Raw genomic sequence first — 21,838 nt, 5'->3', positions numbered from 1 at the left:
TAACAGTAGGAAACCATGCACCGGCACCAAATATTTTTGAGGACCCTCGGGATGACGAGGAGAAATATGTTAAAAAGGAGCCTGTCAACCCAGAGACGTCTTTGAGGGTTATCAGCATCTCCGACGAGCACCCTACGCGCTCAGCTAGCCCCAGAGGTAGCTGCTGAACTCACACAGTTTCTACGTGACAACGCCGCCATCTTTGCATGGTCCTACACTGTTATGCCGGGCATCTCCCCTGAGATCATCACACACAAGTTGAGTATCAAACCATCCTTCTATCCTGTGAAGCAGCGGTGAAGGGCCTTCGATGAAGAGAGATATCGTGCAATAGGGGAAGAGGTCACCAAGCTACAGGGCATTGGGTTCATCCGCCAGGTAAATTATCCCCAGTGGATTTCCAACCTGGTCATGGTCAAGAAACCTAGCGGAAAGTGGCGGATGTGTGTCGACTTCAAAGGTCTTAACAAGGCATATCCCAAGGATAGCTTCCCACTACCTCGCATTGATCAACTAATCGATGCAACTGCTGGACATGAGCTACTCAGCATGATGGACGCTTTCTCCAGCTATAATCAGATTAAGATGCACCCCAGCGACCAGCAATGCACCACCTTCACCACCTATAAGGGCCTATACTGTTACAATGTCATGCCTTTAGGTTTGAAGAATGCCGGTGCAACTTATCAGCTGTTGATGAATGCCATGTTCGCTGAGCATCTTGGCAATAGAGGTATATGTGGACGACGTTAGTCAAAAGCATCAAAGCCAGTGGACAAGTGGCAAACCTTAGAATCATATTCGCCATTCTATTGGCTTATAGTATACGCCTCAACCCAGAAAAATGTTTGTTTGGCATCACCGCTAGCAAATTTCTGGGCTACATCGTCAGTGAACGGGGCATAGAGGCCAATCCTGACAAGGTGCAAGCCATCCTCAACATGAAGGCTCCGGAATGGAAGGTGCACGTTCAGAGCCTCCAAGGCAAACTAACCACTCTCTCGCGGTTCATCTCCAAACTCACTGACAGGTGCCTCCCATTTTTCAAAGTTCTGAAGAGGACCCACAAGAAAGAAATCGACTGGACCCCAGACTGTGAGGCGGCATTCCAAAGTTTGAAGGAATACTTAGCAGTTGTCCCACTTCTTTCCATCCTTATACAGAGGGAGGTATTATACATCTACCTGGCGGTATCAGCATCGGTGGTTAGCCGCGCCATTGTACGATGAGAGGGCCAGGAAGAGCTCCCAGTATTCTACACCGACAGGGGGCATGAATGGGATGGAGACAAGATATACCTCCCTGGAGCAGCTCTCTCTCGCGCTTATTGTCTCCGCTAAATGCCTCTGCCAATACTTCCAGGCCCACACCATCCATGTCTTAACAAACCAACCGCTGAAGCAGGTAATGCAAAACCCTGAACACTCTGGCCGCCTCAGCAAGTGGGCCATCGAGCTCAGCAAGTTCGATATTGACTACAGGCCAAAGACTGCCATGAAAGGCCAAGTAGTGGCAGATTTCATCGCTGAGCTCACCGAGCGTCAGGATGAACCCAACCTAGGGGCAGAGGAGGCCAACACAGAAATGAAAACAGCTAAGGAACCAGCCCCCCAACAGCTGTCACGCCCCGAATTTTGAAATAAGGATTCAAATCCGGAACATGACTAATAACAATACAAATAACGTTCTGAATTTTTCTCTCAAAAACAACCACACCTTACACCTCTTAATATTACATAAACCAAATCCTCAAGCTACTTATTACAGCACACTCTCACCAAATCAAATTGTAAGCTCAAATGAGTATAATTCTCCTCACAAAAACAAATGCTGTAAATCTAACACTAATACTCTAAACCGCACGATCACTGCCCTGATTCTCCTGACCTGTGAGATTACCCGCTACACAATTTGAATAGTGTACCGGGATTGCAACAACACAAAACCCGGTAAGCTTTTTGCAAAGCTCGTGAGTAAACAAGAAAGAACTGTTGATTGATTAAATTACAATTCTTATAACTCAAGTAAACAATCAACAAATATTGCAGCATTAATATGTGAAATAACATTTAAGTAATTCATGCTTGATCACAACCAACAATTATTGCAACATTAATATGTGAAATAACATTTAAGTAATACATGCTTGATTTTGTTTTTCACAAACACCTTCACATATTCAAAATATATCATAGATAGATATTTGATCAATTTCACATAAGTATATTTCTCTTTTTAGTGAATTTTCAGATTAACTGGTAACAAATCACAAATCCACGTACTAGGGACCGACGTACTATTCCCAAAGTACGGGTAAGCCGCAGCATACCAAAGACACAACTAAGGTATGTATACTCAAAGTAAGCACACTTCCTAAGAGTATAATAGTGCACTATCTGAAGGGACTAAAGCCCACAGCTTAACAACCACGCAGCACCCCCACGAAGCATAACCAGGAAGCACAACCACGAAGCATAACCACGAAGCACAACCACGAAGCATAACCACGAAGCACATTTACCAGTAATTCACTTAAGCACGGGGTTGTTGTAATCACCCGGCTTCATAATTATATTTTTTAGACATAATCAAATTCACATCATACAATCTTTATAAATTTTAGATTGTAATTATGCATATGTACACCCACATAAGAGACATATTATTTCAAGACAAATCTTTACTTCTTAAAATAATTTCCACATATTCACAATTGGCCATATAAAATAGCTTTCACATCACATGATCAACATTTCATTATTCAACAATTAAATGGGAGATTAATAGCTTGAATAATATCCAATCAATTCTCAATCATTTCATCATGCTAATCACACGCCAATCAACATATATATTTCACGTAAATATATATATACGTAATCATCCGCTCAGAAATGACTACTAATACCAACTATAGTTCAAGTATAAAAACCGTGAAATTCATTTGTATAATAAAATCATTTTACTTACCTATGGACCGTAGTTGATCAAGTCCATATGATTTAAAACAAATATTTATTCCATAAATATTTTCACACAATTACCACAAAAATAAAGTAATTAAATTTATTCAGTTCGTAATATGAACCATGTGAGGTTTACTCACCTCTAATCCAGCTGCGTCTTCTAAAAAGTCGAATATATCAATATTCCGAACGCTCGTCAACTCAAACCGTCAAGTACCTAATCAAGTATGGTCTTTGCTTAGTAAACGAAACACGAAATAACCTTAAACGACGATCCAACGGTCGGATTCTAAAATAAAGACGAACCAACGGTCGGATTAAAAAAAATAAAGATGATCCAACGGTCGGATTCAAAAATAAAGGTGATCCAACGGTCGGATTCGAAAATAAAGACGATCCAACGGTCGGATCGAAATTATATGATGATCCAACGGTCGGATCCTCACGGATCGCCCTTAGGATCATCCTCCAAAATTATCACGAAGATCCAACGGTCGGATCTTCCTGAATCGTCCTTATAAACATCTCCACAAAATTTCATGAAAATCCGAAGGTCGGATTCTCACGAATCGCCTTCCGAATCACTATTTCACAATTATACGAAGATCCAAAGGTCGGATCTTCGCCCGTGACCTCACAAAGTCATCGGGACAGTCATACGATCATCATATTAAAATTTGAAGTAAAACCGATGGTCTGATCTTCACAGATCGTAAACCGAAGATAAAACGTAAAAACGTTAAATAGTAACGTCAAAACGTAAATCCACTATTTATCAACTTTTTCAAAAATAACCTTGTAATATATCAAAACGCTCGTATGGATGCGTAGATCATCGTCCAGATAATATAAACTCAAAAAAAGGTCCGACCCGCCGCCACAAGCGGTGGTCAGACGGCGGTCAACGCGGCGGTCAACGCGGCGGTCAACCACCTCCGATGCAAAAGTTGTCAACTACAAACTTCTTCAAAATGAAGGGCTGATGAACTTTCATACCTGGAGCTAAGTCTGGTTCGGCCTAGATCGTCCTAGATCAAGCTTTGAAGTTTGGATTAATCTGGTGCGTCTGATCAGATCCTGGATTGAATCAGGGACGTCGAAAAAGTCAAACCTTGATCTAGCGTTCTACACACAAAATCGTGATGAAAGACTTACATGGGGATGATCAGGGGGAGGAGGAGATCACGAAAATGGGAAGGATCGGCCCATGCATCGCCGGAAAACTGGTTTTCCGGCCGGGTCCGATTTAGGGTCTGTGGCTGCTCCGATCTCCAAGTTCCGGTGGCTGCTTCTGTGATCGAGCACCAAGGAAACAACGGCGAGGAGGAGGCGAAGCCGTCTGCGGTGGTCTCGTCGTCGGCGGACGTTGGACGGAAGAGATCGAACCGGGTCGGTACACCGGGTTCGGGTCGGGTCGCGCGGGTAGGAGGAGAGAGAACGGAGAAAAACTGGGGACTATTCCGCAAAATCTGAAATTTTTCGTCCTTAATGAAAAATTCCGGATTTTGCTCTATTTATAGAAAATTCCCAAATTTCAAATATTCATAACTTATTCATACGAACTCCGAATATTGCGTTCCACATATGCACGCGATCGTATCGACGAGCTCTACAACTTTTATGAAGGAAATTTTCCCAAATTTCAAACGTATAAAAAAGTCACTTTTTGAGATCCCCTAAATAACGTTCGATTTCGAAAATAAAATCGTTCGAACTACTTCCACAACTTCTCCAAGCTTCGTACTCGCTCCTATTACCGTAAAATCAATTCTAAAAATCCACGGAATTTAATTTGGATTTTTCGGGGTATTACAACAGCAGTCTGACTGGAACCTCCACGTGGACGGCTCCGCTTGCGCTAAGGCCTGCAGCGCCGGAGTCATCTTGACAGGACCAGGGGGACTAAACGTGGAATACGCGTTAAGGTTCAATTTCAAAGCCTCAAACAATATGGCTGAGTATGAAGCGCTCATTGCCGGCTTACTCCTCGCCATCGACTCAGGGGCTGACAGTGTCAACATATTCAGCGACTCCCAGCTAGTCGTTAACCAGGTCAACGACAGCTTCCAGGCCAAGGACCAGCAGTTAGTGGCATACTTAGGGTACGTCAAGACACTCCTAAAAAAATTCAAATTTCACACCACCACACAGATCCCCAAGGAAAAGAACGCCAAGGCTGACTCACTGGCAAGACTAGCAACCGCCCAACCACACCAAAGTCCAGCGGACATAAAGGTGGAATGCCTTGACAAGCCAAGCATCACCAAAACCCTGGTGGAAATCTTCAACATTGAGGTAAACCCAAGCTGGATAGATGAAATAATTGAGTACAAGCGTAATGGAACACTGCCAACTAACAAGGTCGAAGCAAGGCAACTCAAGCGGAGAGTAACCCGCTATAATATCCAGAATGGCAAACTCTACCACCAGGGATTCACCCATTCGAACCTTCGATGTCTGACCCCAAAGGAGGGAAAGGTCGTTCTTGCAATGATACAAGCCGGGGAATGTGGAAACCACTCCGGCGCCTGATCTCTGGCCAATCGCACAATGCGACAGGGCTACTACTGGCTGACGCTTGACGACAACGCCAGGAAGGTCTCCAGGTGTTGCCACAAGTGTCAACAATACGCTGACCTTCCCCATGCCTCGGCGGAACCCCTGTCAATCATCATTGGCCCATGGATCCACTCTACGTGGGGCCTAGACTTGCTTGGCAAATTCCCAACTGTCAAGGGACAATTCAAGTACATCATTGTCGCCATCGATTACAACAACAAGTGGATAGAGGCAGAACCACTGACAGCAATAACTACCGCCAAGGTAACTCACTTCCTTTGGAAGAACATCTATTGCCACTACGGCGTCCCCCACACAATCATCACAGATAACGGCACACAGTTCAACAACAAGGAACTCATATCTTTCACCGCTAACCTGGGCACCAAGATGAGTTTTGCATCTATCGCTCACTCCCAAACCAACGGCCAAGTCAAAGCAATAAACAAGATAATCAAGAAGCTACTAAAAAAGAAACTCGACGACGCCAAGGGTTTATGGGCGGAGAAGCTGCCGGAAGTTCTGTGGGCCATCAGGACTACCCAACTTCCACCACTGGTGAAACACCATTCTGTATGATGTTCGGCACAAAAGTCGTCCTACCCATTGAGATCACCCAACCTACCGCTAGGGTCGAGGACTACTGCTCCGAGACTAACGGCGAAGGCGTCAACCTCGACAAGGACCTCCTCAAAGAGAAATGCCACAGGGCCCATTTGCACAACTTGCAAAACAAGCAACGGGTATTGCATTTCTACAATGCGAGAGTCAAAGCTCGAAACCTCCAACTGGGGGACTGGGTAATGAAGGAAGTCATTCCACCGCCAACAACACTCCGCCCAACTTGGGAAGGCCCATATAAAATTGTGGAAGTCGTTAGACCCGACACCTTCTACTTAATGGACAAGGATGGAGTCACAACGACCCACCATTGGAATATCGAACACCTTCAGTATTACTACAAATAGTCATGCCGCTACCCAAGAGCATCTTGACTTAGCTAAATTTTTGTTCAATATTTAGCTAAAGGAAGCTACCCAACAGGTACAACCCCGCTTTTGTACACGCTGATTTGTCAGTTATCAATGAAACGAGGAATTATTCAAACCATTGTCACCAAGTCCAAGCACAAGAGTTAACTGGCAACGCCAACAATATTCGGCGGACCACGTCCTCTACATCATGCACTTGGAACAATTTTAATTCTTTTAATGTTTCGTTCATTAGAAAAAGCACAAGTCAAAACTCTAGCGGTATAACAAATATTAAAACAACGCAACCATTACACAATGCCACACTTGAAAAAAAAAAAAAAATCAGCGACAAATACCAAACACTTCATATATTCGGGGCCGGGATTCCCCACCCAAAAATATTGTCAAAATTACAAAAGAAGCCTTAGCAGCACTAGAAAAGCAAACAAGCCTTAGTAGCATTACAAAGCTATGGAGCAGTCTTCACGGATTCTTGGGAGAAGGGGCGACATCCTCACCCTCCAATGGTGGCTGTTGCCCGGCCAGGCGGCTCGTCTCATCAGAATTACGAGCGGTAGGGCTCGGCGTCACCATGGTACCATCTGCTAGGGTGTGAGCGGCCATGAAGTCAGCGCGGGAAATTTCGAATTGAGTAGGTGGAGTCCGCTGAGAGTCATCAGCCGGACGCGCACCATTCTTTCCACTACCTGAGCGGGCACCCTCAGTTTGAGTAGGAACCACACTGCTCGCAGGTTCCCGCTGACCCGACTCCCCGGCGGATTGGGACGCCTTCACCCAGTCAATGGCACCCTTCTGGTTCAGCAAGTCCAGGTTGGCAGCGGCACCAGCCTTCGCCGCCTCCATCATTGCTTGCTTGTACGCCGTAGACTGCTTGAACGACTCGACGATGATAGCCTCCGAACGGCTCCTCTCAGCTTCCAGTCAGGCAACTTCGCCCTCCAATTTTTTCACCTCCGCAGATTTGGCGGCAGAGTCCCGCTGAAGAATCTCAACTTTCTTAACCTTCGCCGCTAGTTGGTCCTTCAGCAGAACTATGTCCTGCTCTAGCTTGGAGACGTGGTTGTTCTGCTCAAGGTCCCGTTCAATGGCGACATTCAGCTTGTCGCGGGCATCTATAGTGTCGCATTCTGCCTTAATCAGGTTCTGCTCAACATCAAGAATCTTATCTTTGGCCTCCCCCAGCTCCCTCTGGAGACCTTCAATCTCCTTCCTCAGCTGCCGCTCAACCCGAGGCTGGCTTGACGTGGCGAGGAACAACTGATATAGCCCTATGGATAGATGTCCAAACGCTGAGCTGAATGGCGACTGCTGAATGGCCGTCGACTAAACGTTCCCATCCAGTCCGCTGAACCCGAGCCTCTCACAGAGGTGGAGCAGAAACTCCCTCTCTAGGTCGGTCAGAAACTCCGCATAGGCAAAGAACTAGTCTAGGCCTCCCTGCTGCACCTCCCCAACGACAGCCACAGTCACCGGCTGCGAGGCCTGTTTGGCCTTCTTTTGTTGGCAGGCCCCAATGGTCTCCACATAAGCTGCATCATCTTCCTCATCGGCATCATTCTGCCACCGCTTCCTTTGAAGAACCGCCCGTGTGGCACCGGCGGCTACAGGCCTCGAGGTCACCTGCGGCTCCAACACCGCAACGGTAACGGGTTCCCTCCCCGACACCACTCTGTCCTTCTGAGGCCCACGACTGTTAGCGGGCACTCTCTCCCTCACCTTCTTGGGGGCGGCCTGTACCCTGCTCCCGCTGGCAGCCCTGCGATCTGCGCCGATTCCCACCTGAACCACGGGCGAAGCGTTGGTGCCGAGCTGTGAATGATGAGGCATCGGCAGCACCACTGGAGTCTTGGACTGGCTCACTGCCAGTGTTTTGGATCGACGACAGTTTGTTGGGCCGCCAACCCAGCGGCATACATACCCTCCAAAAAGTTTGCCAATTCTGTGCGATCCATGGATTTAGCAAAAGCGTCGCGGCTGGCTTTGTTAACCAGCGGAGAATCTACACCAAAAAAAAAAAAAAAAAACGAGTCAACCTGGTACAAATTGAGCTAGGGCACAGTTCAGCGGAAATTACTTACCAAGGGCAAGCGTCAATTGTAGGTCGACCAACAGCTCCCAGTCGGTGAGCAGGCGAAGGTCAAGCAAGTTACGATTCCACCAACAACCTTTAATCCTCGCACGCGGCACTCTTCCTCGAGCGTCATGTTAAAACGCAAGCCCGCTACACAGAAAAAATGAAGTAATGGTTAGAACAAAGTACAGAGACTTATCATACAAGCAAAACTAGCAACTCCGATCAGCGGAACCTAGCGACAACCTCAGATAGGTTGGAACTCTGACTTCATCCTGAATGTCGGCTCCCCCTCATTCGACCCCGCTTGATATTCCCACCCCGCGATAGCAATACATAAGGTACCCGGCCAAGGAGACATGGAATCCTTCATATTCTCAATTAGCTTCGGCGCCCCCCGGCGACGGCTCAAGTTCACTTGCCCACTGCAACCTTGGCGCTTCACGTTCACCAATTCATAGAAGTGTAACACCTCCGCCACGGTTGGACCCTCGCAACCGGACAAGCGCCATCAACAACAACCACATATTAAGGCAAATTTGCCCAAAGGCGAGGTTGAACTCACAAATTAGGATTTGGAGATTCGGCAGTAGGGTTTCACTCCCTGGAGGAAGATGGCCTGTGCACAGTGGCTTGCCCCGCTGGCAAAAACTATGCCCTCTCATCCCTCGTCGGCGGACGCAGCTTCACTACACTTGGAAGCCGAAACACCTGCTTCAACCGATTCACAGCAACAACAGTCATCGGTCCTCCCGGCTCGTCAACTGGGGTACCGTCACGGAGGACCCATGCTGACTCAATCTCCTCTCCGCCAGCCTCTCCCCCATCAACTGAACTGCTAGCGCCGCTATTACTCGCTAGCCTCTCCTTGCGCTGCTGGTGGGCGGCAGCGTCCTCCTTTGCCCTAGAACTCTCCGAACACCCAACATGACCCATCTCTACGTCCCAGGGTCTGGTCTATAGCTGCTCGATGTTCAGCGGTTTCGACAGTAAGGTTCCTAAAGGGGCAGGCGGACACAACTAATCAATAAAAACCCTATTGGAACCGCTGAGCGACACTTCAGACTCAGAGTCCTCACTGCTCGAGATCTCTATGACGCTAGCCATCACAAATCCTAAAACCCAAACCAGTCAGTTCAAGTAAGATCTAAACTATCCCTATGTCAGATTTTAGCCAAGAACATCAAGAACAACCAAACCCAGAAAGTGCCAAAACAAGAACACAGCGCATATACACTCAACCCAGATTCGACCATCTAGTAAATCCCTAAACCTCAACTCTCTGTCAAACACCAAAACCCATCCCTAAACATCACTCTACACCCTCAGAACACGCCAGGGAAGGGCAGAAATCACTCCAAATACCCAAAACAGAAACTGCCAGAAAAAAAAAATCCCAATAAAACATGGACATGATTCAAGCTACCAACCTGAAAGATGGGAACGCTGGTGCGCTTGATGATGCTCATCTCTGCTTCAGAAAGTCTCCATCCTCCAAAGATCGGTAACCTCACAAATTGCAGAACCTTCTTCTCGGATCTCAGAGTGAAGCTTGAAGACAATGATATTAGTTCAAAGTGAAAAGTGTTAAACCACTGTGGTTTCCCTATCTTTTATGTCAACATCAAACAAATCTAAACCGTCCGCTGAAAAAATGACATCACACGACAGCCGTACACTTGCCCCATGACCTCACTTACTCTCCGGATTAACCGAGGAGTCGCCTCGGTTACAAAATCAATAATTACTCGCATTAATGGCGAGGAGGCGGGCGTGCTGCAGGGACGTCATCCCACACGCTAACCCAGTACATGAATGCCACGTGTCGGTCCCCGTCAGACGAAGCGTTTGTCTGAAGTAACCTTAAAAAGGGCAAGTATATCAATCGTCGACGCTCCGCTAGCGGGACTTATCCCTTTTCATCTTACAAGTGAGAGTCTCCGCTAAGCTCAACTCCTCTAGCGGGACTTCTCCCTTTTCATCTTGCAAGCGCGACAGTCTCTGCTGAGGGCAACACCCCTCACTGGGCTACCACCAAACAAGTCCCCGTGACACTGCTTGCCGCTTACTATCAGCGGAGGGACTTCCGCCAAATGTGATTCCTAAGGCAACGCCTCATGTTGACGACGATCGCCACTCGGCATTACAGTCAGGCTACGTCCCTCTGGGACACGGGGACACTTCAACGGTCTACAACGGCCCTGATCAAGCACATTGACCCCCACTGCTACGTACCAAAGATTAGGCCCTGATTAGGCTACGTACCAAAGATTGGGCTCGCTACCCAACACCCATTACTCAGTGCAACTCCCCTCAACAAACAATACACCGACCAAACGGAGGTCTATCTTAGCCGAGAAGTGGGGGACTCTCTGGGGGCCTAGCAGGGTATAAAGCGTTTGCTCAGTAAGTCCATGGTTGACAACGCACTGATGCTAATTATGCTTTTGCAAGTCTAGCGGAAGTAACTTTTCAAAATCACTAGGCAACTCTCCAACCAAGATTGCCCTCCTTGACTGGGACTTGGAGGACTTGTACTTACATGAGAATTTTCCAAGCATAATTAGCTCTAATGAGCCACGCTCATGCTACCTCCAGCGTAGTGACCTATGGAAACACAGCCAAGCAGGCTACCACCTGAGCCCCGGCTCACCCCCAAATCACTGCCAACACGGCGCCACGCGCCACGTCAAGATGACATCAGAAGCTCCAGAAGCTGGGAACTGAAACATTTCAGTCCCACATCGAAAATATGGAAGATATCAGCCTCTTCCCCACTTATAAAAGGTTTTCTCCTCTCTCCTCATTAATTACGTATTTACTACTTACCTACTGTTATTTTGTCAACACAAATAAATTGACTAACTTAGGCATCGGAGAAGAAGACCGCCCAACTCGGTCTCCCTCTTACGCCCTTTGTATTTTACTTGACAGGTAGCGGAAGTACCGATCACAACATAAGTAGCAATCTGCCCATTGGATCAGCGTTAACCAAAGATTTGTGCCACCACTCAATCTTAAACATCAACAAATAGATACATCATCAATTCCATCAATTTCATACAAACAAAATAGGAAAAGGTATAGAAGAGGAAGAACAACCAAAACAAGTTACAAATGCTAAAAGGCAAACATAACAAGCCTTGGAATTATAATTTCTCCCTTTTACCCAAGTGGGGATTAAACCCCTAATGTGCTTGAAGTGCTTCCCCTTTTAATCTTATGAAATTGATGAGAAGATGAAATTTTGGTGAGGTGGATCTTAGTGAGGAAGTGTGGATCTTGGTGAGGAGAAGAAAAGATGAGAAGAATGAATCTTCGTGAGGTGGATCTCGGTGAGGTGAAGAAATCTTGGTGATGAGGTGTGGATCTTGGTGAGGAGAAGAAATAGAGAGAGAGAGAGAGAGAGAGAGAGAGAGATTGAATTGTGGTGAGAGGTGTTCGGTTGTGTGGCTGCTCAAGGAAAATGGGAATAGGAATTAAAATGATGAGGTTGTGGTGGTCTGCTGGGAGAAGAGGAAGAATGGGATTAATATGGGTGGCTGGAAGAGTGGAAGAAAAAGAATGGGTAAGGTCCTCGTGCCGCGTGAGTGGGAAGAGAAAAACAAAATAAAAGAAGTGCCTGCACGTCTGCACCCTCGATCAATTAAGCATAATTGATTGATGATGTCATCATGACGTCATGCTGATGTAACTTTTTTTTTTTTCCACTTTGTTCTTTTGTTTTTCTTTCTTTCTTCATCTTTTTCCGTCTTCTTTCTTCTCACTTTTCAATGCATTTCCGCAAATACTATCAGAGGCAATTGGATTCCACTCCCTTAATGGTGTTGACCACGATTGACCAGCATTGGCTATTTCGTCCTTTTGTCAGAAACTCCAATTTCGCACCATTTTCTCTCGTTTCAGCAATTTCCCTTATTTTCTACAAAATAAATAAAAATAGATTAATTACATATTAATTGACATGAGGATTTGCTTATTTCTAGTGTTTTATATATAATTACATGCATATAAATGCATATAATCAGAATCCACCATGGCGAAATGAGTATGTTCCAAAAAGATTGAATATCCTTAGATTGCCATTTTGAGCCTCTATGTTAGCCTTTCAATTCTTCACACCATAAATGTCTATCCATAACTTAACACTTGCCTTACCTTTTCAAGTTTTCTTAATGAGCAATACGAGATTCTTATGTCATGATGATGCTAAAAGAAACAAGTTTGGGGGTACATGGAAAAGAATAAGTGTAGGGGTGTTCTTCGTTTTGCAATTTTACTTTTTGAAAAAAAAAGAAAAGAAAAGAAAAAGTAGTATCAAGAAAAATTTAAAAGAAAAGTAAAGAAAAAGAGGAGAAACAAAAGAATGTTATTTCAATTCAAATATTAGTTTTTGTTTAAGTTTAGGGGAGTGGTTTGAGAAAGTGAAAATTTTAAGCTTCTTTAGTTCTTAATCTCAAAAGGATTGTTTCTTATTAAGTTGCTTGAAAATTATTATTCCATTCCATTTCATTTCTTTAACCCCCTCGCCCTAAGCCTCATTACGTCCAATAAAAGTCATTTTTCATCCAAGATGTGATTTTGTTGATAAGTAGAGATAAGATTGAAGAGCAAGCATATGGCGGTATTGCATGAGATTGTTTTGAGTGTAGAATAGTTAACCCTTAAACACTTGTGTGAAAAAATTGAGTGAATATCTTGTGAGTTTATGGTTAATATGATTTGACATGCATTCTCAATTTTGGTACATTGAAATGACAAATTAGAGGCATGTTACACATTTCAAAACACAAGCATTTGATCCATAATCCATGATCCATGAAGTTTTAAGACCTAGCTTGATTTCCATGTCCTATCTTTATTTTGTTCTTTGAGGAAATTGTTGGAAGGATTAGATAGTATCTTTGTTGTAGTGTCTGATTTGGGTTAGTTTGCTTGAGGACAAGCAAAGTTCAAGTTTGGAGGTATTTGTTGGATCATAATTCATATATATATATATATATATATATATATATATATATATATTTGTGCCCTAAAACATGGAAATTACTTGTTCTAAAAGTCCAATTTATTGTTGACTAATCTAATTCCATGTTTTGGGCAAATTAGGCTTCCCAATAAGGCAGAAATTGTCAGCTTTTCACGAACCTTTTTTAGAGATCTTTTCCAGCGACTTACTTGGAGCTTTTCTAGAATTTTATTGATCATTCTTAAAGACATGATATCATAGAGTATGTAGGAGTCAAGAACCATCCAGAAATATGGCAATAGCAAGTCAAACCTAGTTCAAGAAGGAAACTTCAGAAGCAAAAAACGAATCATTGCTGTCAAATAAGGGTAACTTGGCCGAGAATCCTTTTTGGACGGCTTTACTGTGTGTTTTTGGGAGGTTTATGATGCTTCAATTATCAAGGAGAGTCTTAGAAGATTATAGCAAGATTAATCCATCATATTATCCTTTGGATAATAGGAATCCCTATGCACCTTCTCTCCTTTGGTTGTCACTTTGACTTTCATGACCTAAAACCACCCTAACGCTCTTCATTTTCATGTTTGTCATGCACAATAAAGACAGCTAGTTACTCCTCTCTCCTCCTAAGTCATCTTTTTCTACTCTACACTCTCATAGCTCATCATTATGTCCTTCTTTCTCTTCCCCAATACTCTACCTCCTTTTGTTGTCTTTTTCTCACTCTTTTCTCCCTTGTTTTCTTATGTATGAAGAGAGAGATAGCTGCTCCTTTTTCTCTTCTCCCTCTATTTAAGGCTCCCTCTTTCCTTTTTTATCATCATCTCATCTTGCTACAAGTTTTCCAACACTCCATCACTCATACCACCCCATTACATCTTCTTTCTATCTCCATCTCCACCTCTTAAAATCCAAACCCATCATAGCTGCTCCTCTTTCTCTTCTCCCTCTATTTAAGGCTGCCTCTTTCCTTTTTTATCATCATCTCATCTTGCTACAGGTTTTCCAACACTCTATCACCCATACCACCCCATTACATCTTCTTTCTATCTCCATCTCCACCACAAAACCTCCATCTCCACCTCTTAAAATCCAAACCCATATTATCCATACTACTCTATCTCCTCCATCACCACCACCATTTCTTATCCTTTACCTCCATTAACACCACCACTACTACATCATTTCTCCAATCTCTTTTCTATCATCATTTTCTCCATCTACTCCATCTATTCACACAATACATAATACAAACTTCACTATCTTTTATCATCAAATCTTCAAGAGCAAGAAGGAGATGGAATCACCATCACCACCATCAATACCATTACCACCAAGACGTGAGCTTGGAGGCCATCCAACACACCACTAAGACAACTCTATCCCTTTTACTCTAAATTATATTTGGTATTTAATTTGGTTATAATGTTAGTATATGTAATTATGAGTGAGTATTACTTTGTTGGGGTAGGGTTGAAAGCCCTAACCAATCTTGTATGGATTGATGTTATAGAATCAAGTGATGCAATTTTCTTTAATTTGCCTACATGCTAGTTCAAGAGTTGAATGCATATGCTTAGACTTTACCACTTTGAGTATGTGTGTTTGCTATGTCATGATATAATGTTTAGAGATTGGTAACCTTTAGATGTTAAAGCGTGAAAGCACACTAGGTGTGTATGTAGGGGTTGTGAATTACAATCACTTAGAGATAAGCTTGGTTGGTTTGCATGATTTCTTCATCTCCAAACTTTATGCACTTAAGGTAATGCATTAGATACTTAACCGGATTAAAATGCATGACTTAAGTAGTTAAGTACTACACCCGAGAAGGGTTGCTTGATACCACAAAATGAGCATGTCCCTTGTCATACCCGAGAGGGATGCAAGAAGAGAAATTGGTTAATTAATTTAGCATCATTCATATTGAAATGCATCAATACTTGCAAAGGAGGTTAGTGGTAGACAATCTAAATCCTAACTTTCATCCATTTGATCACTAGTGTAGTTTAGAGTGATTAAGTTTATATTTGAGCATCTAGTTATTTTCAATTCAAAACTACATTCAAAAATCAAAATCAAATCACTACTTCATCTTGCACATACTCACCATCAGCCTAGATTTCCTTGTGATTCTAGGTTCATGATTATACATTTGCATATTCTAGCTCTCCTTAGGTTCACACCCTAACTAGTGAAAGGAATCTATTCATCATGGGTTCGACAACCTTTCTTAAATCCCTATACTATTACTTGTACCCCTTATACTTGAGGGTGGCTATTTGGCTAACAGTATATGTTTTTATATGTTGCTATTGAAATTGGAAGGATAAAATATTTTTTGTAACTATTTCATATATAGTTTCCTTGCTGTTTTTATTTTTGCATATCTGCTTTTTAGAGCATCTTTAGCAATGCTAGCCATTTTTGAATCAAATTTTAGCTAAACTAGCTAAAAAATTATTTTAGCTAGCCACTTTAGAATTACTTCTACATCAATGCTCTCTATTTTAGCTAGTTTTGAATTTATATTATTCTTTAAATGAAGATTAAATAGTTTAAATGTATTTATAAATTACATAAAATAACTTAAAAGAAATGTTTTAAATTATAGAGAGCCTCATCCCGCTCTCTATATTTAAAAGCGAGATGGCTAAAAGTTATAATAGAGAGCCACTTAGGAGTCTGGTGCAGCTGCTACAATAAATAAAAAGCTAAACATGCTCTCTAAAATAGCTAAGGAGCCAAAATAGAGAGTTTGCTAAAAACGCTCTTAGCTCATGTTTTGATATTAAAGAGTCATCCTTTTATGCTGGTTTTGTTTACTTAGGTTTAAAGCAGCTTTAGTTGTTTAGGCTGGTGTTCTTTTTGATTTGATAAGACCTTGAATTTGGTGGTTTTGATCTTCGGGGTTTTTGTCATTTTGACTCTTTCAAATGTATAAATATATTCTATATGTGAAACTCATTTAGATCACACCCTCCTCAATAAGAGCTCTTGGGTTTTCTTTGTATTTGGATATACTCTTTCATCCAAGACAACTCTTCGTCCATTCTTTTCCCTCTTTATGGTGTGGAATTGAATTTTTTTGGGTTGAGATCATTCTGGACCAAGTTTTGGAAAAACCCAACAAATTGGAATATCCAATTCAATGACGTTTAGGAGAATCCTGTTTGTTTGTGATAAAAATACTAATACTGAGCTTCAAGTAAAAAAAAAATTGTATCACATGCTTGATGTAAGGAAAAAGTTAATATAGCCTTTTCTTAACTCATATTTTCCAAGATCGTATCAGAGATAGGTGAGAGTCATCGTCCTAAGCTTTAAGGAAAGCTGAGGTCTTTACAGTATGTGTCCAATAGTTTCTCCATCAATCATCATATTATATTTAATGTGAATGGCTTTTAATGATCGTGGTCCATGTTTAATTACATTTGACAGTGATGCAAATCCATGAGGCTCTTAATTGAGAGCATTCTGATTTGCACCATTAAGGATCATATGAAAATCCAGTTTCAGGCTAATGGATGGACCACATTTGAATGGTCTAGAATTCTTCGATGTGTTTCTTACTCTATTACTATTAGTGATTAAGAGGAAGTTGGTACTCTAATTTGTTGAATTAGTGAACTAATCATTTTTTATAAAGTGTTTAAAAACTATGGCAAGCCAAAAAGGTGGCTTTTCCCAAGATTGTCCATTATTGACAAACGATTTTGGCCCTATGTTTGTCTTCCTTACTCCCTAGCTTGCAAGTGACACAATGACATCACGTTACTTTTGTTGAATATAATTGTATGTTGTTGATAAAATTCATGCACTTGGCATGGTACAACTAATTGTTGTCGTTCCAACCTGGCTTATTGTCTCTAGCTATTTGCTAGTGTTTGTAAGATAGGTGTTTTCATAAGCAAGCATTTTAGGGTTTTGTTAGATTTGTGCTATGCTTTTATGTTATTTCTGAGACCTATGTTACTTTTGACTGTTTAATGTATAAAGTTAATAACTCCAACTATTTATTGGCAGGTAGTGAAGAGGAGGCCTTCTTTAATTTCAGGTATTGGTTGGACTCAGATTATGAAGATGACTTCCACAGTAAGGAATCAGTCATGAAGTTTATGAAACTTGGATCTTGGCCAGATACCTTTTACACTTATGAGGCTATAAGGTAAGAGCACACCTTATTAAATATGAAGTTACTTTTAAGATAAGTTGTGTCATTAATGAATTGAAGGTTGTTACTAAAAGGCTGTTCTTTTTCTCTCTGTTTTTTTTTTCTTGCTTAATTCAAGTCAGTTTCCTTTGAAGTTTCAAAGTGATCTAATTCAAGTGAAGGGAAGAAGATATTTGCTTCACAAGGTACACTCATGAAGTTCTTCACAAATTCTAATTGATTATTGCAGATGAAAGTTTTCTTGAAATTAATTCATTCATTTCATATGTCACATAGTTTCCACTTCTGTCAAAGTGTTTGAGGCCGCGAAGGCTTTGCTTTGAATATGTATAAACCTATAATCCAACTGCGTGATTTTCCGAGTGGAGTTAAGGCATTTGAGCACGGCACAAAATTCTGCTATGAAATCACAATTACTCTTAGTGCCCACAATATTGTAGCTGTTAGCAGCGGTGCAAAGTTCTTGAACGACTAAGGAAGTTGAGAAGGGAAACTTGATATATAAGCTTGAGGTGTTCTTCAACTCTTGCATACTCCATGGCAGGAGCGACGCAATTGCCCACTCTACTAATAAGCACGAAGGTGATCAACTGCTTAATTTTCAGTTCAATACACAAATGAGCTTCGGGGTTGTTGTATGAAATGTTTACTGAACATGTGAAAGATCTATTTGAAGCTGAGAACTTCATTTGATTACTATTAGTTGTTAGTTCACTTAAAAAGAAAGCAATTGATAATTGTTATGCGACTACCCGCAGCAATTTTCCATTACATTCAAACACATCTTTGTATTTAAATACTATCCCGTGCTATCGCGCAAGTTCTCATTGCTAGTTATTACTGAACGATCTAGACTTAATTACTCCAATAATTTTTTTTTCCGTAGTACGTGGGGGGGTATATAATATCTCATCTACGAACCTCCTCTCCCAATTAATTAAATCAAAAGATCATTATTTCTTGACGTCGTGCATGCAACTTGCAGATCCACCATTACTTGACTTGATACCTTGCCTTTGCAACATGATCCAAAGGGGTTCAGTGGAATTGGAATTGGAAGCATGAGCAACAACACTACTAAAGAACTAAATTTAATAGTTAAAAACAAACCAAATAATTAAAAGATATAAACAGACATCGACAAAGACGGCAGCAGCTTCATCCAAATCAATATCTGTCTTTCTAGTTTTGTATCTTGACCTCAGTTTCATCATCTTTGGACACAGATCGATTTCAACTACCATGGCAGCAGCTTCATCACACTTTCTCATCTTCCCTGCTCACCCTTGTGGAAAAGACAAACAGAGACGAAGGTCGAGTTACCGTACCTTGTTTCAGAGAGAGAGAGAGAAGGACACGTAATGGCGGGTAACCGGTACTTGTCATGAGATTTGCAGCCATGCATGTGTCTATATATATATATATATTGTTGTTACATTTTAATATTTTATTTATTATTGAAATTAAATTTGGGTGAATTTATTTTGTGTTTAAAATCTGAATTTATTTGTGTGTTTAAATTCAGAATTTATTTTGAATTTTATTTTGTAACTCATGGTGTTTTTATTTTGATTTATTTTGGGTTTTAATTCTTGTAACCTATGGCTTTTGGTTACTATCCTATTAATGGTAGGGAGTGTCCTAAGAGCCTATAAATAGCACCATTTGTTGCATGCTAAAATACATCAAACTTTTACTCAACTATTCACCCATCAACTTTCTTTCCAAAATCCCCCAAAGAGTCTTGTGTATTTTTTGGCCAGAGAAAGGTGTTCTTGTGGTGGAGCTTTGGGTTCCTCCAATTTGTGCAGATTGGTGTGAGCCACACAACTTGTTGTTGGGCTGTTGTATCCTGGAGGGGACAAGTCAAGAGATTTCTGGTGCACCGGCATTGTTCCGCAGAGGGCTTGAATCTCCTTAAAGAGAGCGAGATACCCGCGCCTCAGCCTTTTGTCAACGAGTTTCTCATATAGAAATTATTATTTTATTGTAATTTCTCCAACAATTTTAAGGAGATTCAAAGAAGATGGAGCGTACTCAAGAGAAGCCGCTTGACAATGTGGGAGATCTCAACAAGCCTTTCCGCTTCAAAGGTGCACATTTCAAGAGATGGAAGGGAAAAGTTCTCTTCTACCTTAATCTTCTCAAAGTTGCCTATGTGCTAACGGAGAAGAATCCATCAAAGAAGAGTACCGAAGGCATGAAGGATGATGAACTCCTTGCTCATGAAGAAAAAGTTGAAAAATTTCAAAAAGATGAGTATAATTGTCAGTACTATCTCTTGAACTGTCTTGCTGATCATTTTTATGATTATTATGATACAACATACTCTTCTGTCAAGAAAATTTGGAAAGCATTACAGAGCAAATATGACACCGAGGAAGCTGGTGCGAAAAAATATGCTGCAAGCCGTTTTTTCCGCTATCAAATGGTGGATGGCAAGTCGGTTGCGGAGCAAGTCCAAGACTTCCAAATGATTGTAGCTGAAGTTACATCTGAAGGTGTCAAAATTGGTGAAAATCTAGTGGTGGCTGGTATCATTGATAAACTTCCACCTTCATGGAAAGAGTTTCAAAAATCCATGCGTCATAAACAAAAGGAGATTTCCTTGGAGACCTTGACGACTCGCATCCGAGTTGAGGAGGAAGCAAGAGGTCAAGATGTTCTTATGCAAGATACAAACAATGACACCTCCAAGGTAAATTTAGTATCTTCCAATAATAATTTGCCCAATGGTCATTTTCATAAAAATTCTCTTATGCAACCAAAGAAGAAAAATATGAAAAAAATTGGTAAACCTCACCAACAGAATAAAGGCAAACCAAGCTATGTGAATAAGAACCAATATCCTCCTTCAGAAAATAAGCAACAATATACTTGTTGTTATGTTTGTGGCAAAAGTGGGCATATTGCTCGAAATTGCAATTATCGAAAACGTGAGGCTGTTCCTCAAGCTCACGTCACTGAAGAACCATATGTGGCAATGATAACTGATGTAAATATGGTTCAAAGTGTTGAAGGATGGTGGGCAGATTGTGGTGCTAATAGGCATATCTGCTATGATAAAGATTGGTTCAAGAAATACACTCCTTTTAAGGAGCCCAAAACAGTTATGCTTGGAGATTCACATACTACTCATGTGCTTGGAACTGGTGAGGTGGAACTCAAATTTACTTCTGGTAGGGTGCTAACTTTGAAAGATGTGTTGCATACACCCTCCATGAGAAAAAATTTGATGTCTAGTTATCTTCTTAATAAGGCTGGTTTTAAACAAACTATGGAATCTGACCAATATGTGATCACCAAAAAAGGTGTATTTGTGGGCAAAGGTTATGCTTGTGATGGCATGTTCAAATTGAATGTTGAGAACAATAATAAAGCATCTACTTCAGTTTATATGCTTTCTTCTTTGAATTTTTGGCATGCACGTTTATGTCATATAAATAGTAGATATGTGGGAATCATGAGTAGCTTGGGTTTAATTCCTTCAGTGCAAAAAGATTTTGAAAAATGTGAGACTTGCAGTAAAACAAAAATTACTAGAAGGCCTCACAAAAATGTTGAAAGGAATACCGAGCTATTGGAATTAATTCATACAGACTTGTGTGAATTTGAGGGAATTTTAACTCGTGGAGGTAACAGGTACTTTATCACTTTTATTGATGATTGTTCTAAATATGCTTATGTCTATTTGTTGAAAAATAAAAGTGATGCTTTTGCCAAATTTAAAGAGTTCCTTCTTGAGGTTGAAAATCAATTCGGTAGAAAAATTAAAAGACTCCGAAGTGATAGAGGGAGAGAATATAATTCTTCTGAATTCAATTCTTTTGTTCAATCTTTAGGAGTGATTCATGAAGTTACTCCACCTTATTCACCTGCATCTAATGGTGTGGCAGAAAGAAAAAATAGAACTTTGATTGAGTTAACAAATGCCATGTTAATTGATTCAGGTGCTCCCTCTAATCTTTGGGGTGAAGCAGTTTTAACTGCTTGTTATGTGTTGAATAGAGTGCCACATAAAAATACAAAAATTACACCATTTGAGGTGTGGAAGGGGCATAAACCAAATTTGGGTTATCTTAGAGTTTGGGGTTGTCTAGCCTT

At 41.5% G+C, this 21,838-nt stretch overlaps 2 long non-coding RNA genes across 2 annotated transcripts; one reads left to right on the top strand and one right to left on the bottom strand.

Moving 5' to 3' along the window:
- Positions 1-3,131: 3,131 nt before the first annotated feature.
- Positions 3,132-4,173, bottom strand: LOC112175891. The gene is made up of 3 exons (XR_002926695.2): positions 4,122-4,173; positions 3,963-4,043; positions 3,132-3,183 (listed from the first exon to the last, which is right to left on the bottom strand). It is a non-coding gene; the product is annotated as an uncharacterized LOC112175891 (long non-coding RNA).
- Positions 4,174-16,235: 12,062 nt separating this feature from the next.
- LOC121050302 lies at positions 16,236-18,463 on the top strand. The gene is made up of 3 exons (XR_005802606.1): positions 16,236-17,728; positions 17,853-17,919; positions 18,011-18,463. It is a non-coding gene; the product is annotated as an uncharacterized LOC121050302 (long non-coding RNA).
- The last annotated feature ends 3,375 nt before the right edge of the window (positions 18,464-21,838 follow it).

This window comes from Rosa chinensis, chromosome 7 (genome assembly GCF_002994745.2).
Source record: "Rosa chinensis cultivar Old Blush chromosome 7, RchiOBHm-V2, whole genome shotgun sequence".
Lineage (NCBI taxonomy): Eukaryota > Viridiplantae > Streptophyta > Magnoliopsida > Rosales > Rosaceae > Rosa > Rosa chinensis.
The sequence above is the reverse complement of the archived record's forward strand: the minus strand, read 5'-3'. Positions and strand labels throughout refer to the sequence as shown.